Consider the following 1,881-nt stretch of genomic DNA (forward strand, 5'->3'; position numbering starts at 1 on the left):
GGTGGGAGAGGAAATGGCAGCACAGCCAGTGGAGGTGAAGCAAGGGGAGCCTGCAACTAAAGAGTTGAGAGCGTTATCACATGGTGACTGAGCCTGATTGTAACGGGAGCATAGAGGTGCCGATCCTGTCTTACCTGCGTTGGTGTAGAAGTGGGTGTCCTGTGGTGGAGTCAGCTATGTGCAGTGGTGGCCGTGGGTTCTTTTATGTGCGACCGTAGTAATAGCTGCGCCCACTTCCTGTATGGGAGTGGAATGCAGTGAGGGTAATGGAACGCACGCCTGCGCATTTGTGTTTAACGTCGCGCATGTGCAGAATGGAGAAAAGGCTGCGCTCACTTCCTAATGAAAGGGAGTGAGACGCATCTGGGAAGAGAAGGGAAAAGATTAGGGTTTGGGGATGATGAAAGAGCTTTCTACGGGCAAGGATGGCAAAGGGTGGCAGTGACGGAAAGTCAGGCAGCCTGTCCTGTCCTGTCCTGTCCGTCCGTCTTTTTGTATCATGAATTGGAAAGACTGCAAGGGGGAGGGGAGGTGCTTGTGTCCAAAAGGAGGAGTTATTCAGATTCATTGCAGTGGGCGGCGGCTGCAAAAAGCACCATTCTTCTTGTTTTTGCTCTGCAAAACAGCCTTTTCAAGGGTTGGCTTGGGTGACAAAATGTCTTCTGTAGGCGTGGGTTTGTCTCCCTCTCCCTAAGATGTGTCCGGTATAGGCCAGGGTGCCACTCAAGGCCGTAACCAATTCGGGTTATAGCTTCTCGGCCTTTTGGCTAAGATCAAGTGTAGTTTCGGAGGACGCTACCTTGGTCGGTACTGGAAGGTGCCTGGGATTGCACGTCTGCCGGCCTTGAGGAAGTGTGTGCGCCTTCTGGTGACACATAGCCCTCTTGTGCCTGGACGGTTCCCAGGCAACGGGAGGTGATCACCTTTGTTATTTTGAAGTCCTACTGATAAACAGAAAAAAAAAAAAATTAAATCTGTTCTTATCAGTTTAATATCTGATACGTCCCCTCTCTGGGGACCATATATTAAATGGATTTTTAGAACAAGGAGATGGAAAAAATCTTGCTCTGTCCACTGCACGCATTGACCTGGTATTGCAGTACCTCCAGGACCGGTGCACCCCTTCTTAACCCAGTTTCCAAAAGCAGAACTCAATTCACCTGATTCAAATGAGCCCCATTAGTGAATTGAAAGAAAGCAAAAACTTTATATGCACCTCAATTTGGCCAATTCACTTTTCACACTTTCACCCTTTTTTTATCTTTCACACCTTTTACTTGCTTTATTGATGCAAAAAGCTGTGCCAAATAGCAAACTCATCTCCACTCAACTTGACCAACTCTGCTATGTCCCGTGCAGTATCTTATTCTCAGTCTTATCTAGATCATTTGCAATTGAATAGAATAGATCCCTTTTGGCTGCTTATGACTGTGTAAAATATGTAGTTTTACTGGGCTGGGATGAGAGAATCCATTGAAGCATGGTGTAGGGATTGTGGTTCCTGTGTGCTAAGAAGAGAGGCTGGCACCAGCCAGAAAGCCCCATTGCAGCCAATAATCACTTAATAACTTTTTCAACTTGTCATCATATGGGAGGCCTTCCATTCCTTGTAGTAGTCTAGTTGCCCACCTTTGAACTGACTCTAACTTCTGAATGTCCTTATTAAAATGTGGAGCCCAAAACTGGTTCCCATATTCCAGATGTAGCCTTACAAGTGATTTTTAGAGGTGTAACAATACGTTGGGATCACGGGATCTAATCTCCCTTTTTATACACCCTAAAATCTTGTCCCAAGCAGCATTCCATCAGCCTCTGGAAGGTTCCTGGCGCATTGCACAGCTCGAAGGGCATGCTTTTGAACTCGCAGAGACCCATAGGGGT

General features: G+C 46.9%; 1 pseudogene; it reads left to right on the plus strand.

The window, feature by feature from the left end:
- Nucleotides 1-918: 918 nt before the first annotated feature.
- LOC142280996 (U2 spliceosomal RNA) lies at nt 919-1,125 on the plus strand (annotated as a pseudogene).
- The last annotated feature ends 756 nt before the right edge of the window (nt 1,126-1,881 follow it).

This window comes from Anomaloglossus baeobatrachus, unplaced genomic scaffold, assembly GCF_048569485.1.
Source record: "Anomaloglossus baeobatrachus isolate aAnoBae1 unplaced genomic scaffold, aAnoBae1.hap1 Scaffold_465, whole genome shotgun sequence".
NCBI classification, from domain to species: Eukaryota; Metazoa; Chordata; class Amphibia; order Anura; family Aromobatidae; genus Anomaloglossus; species Anomaloglossus baeobatrachus.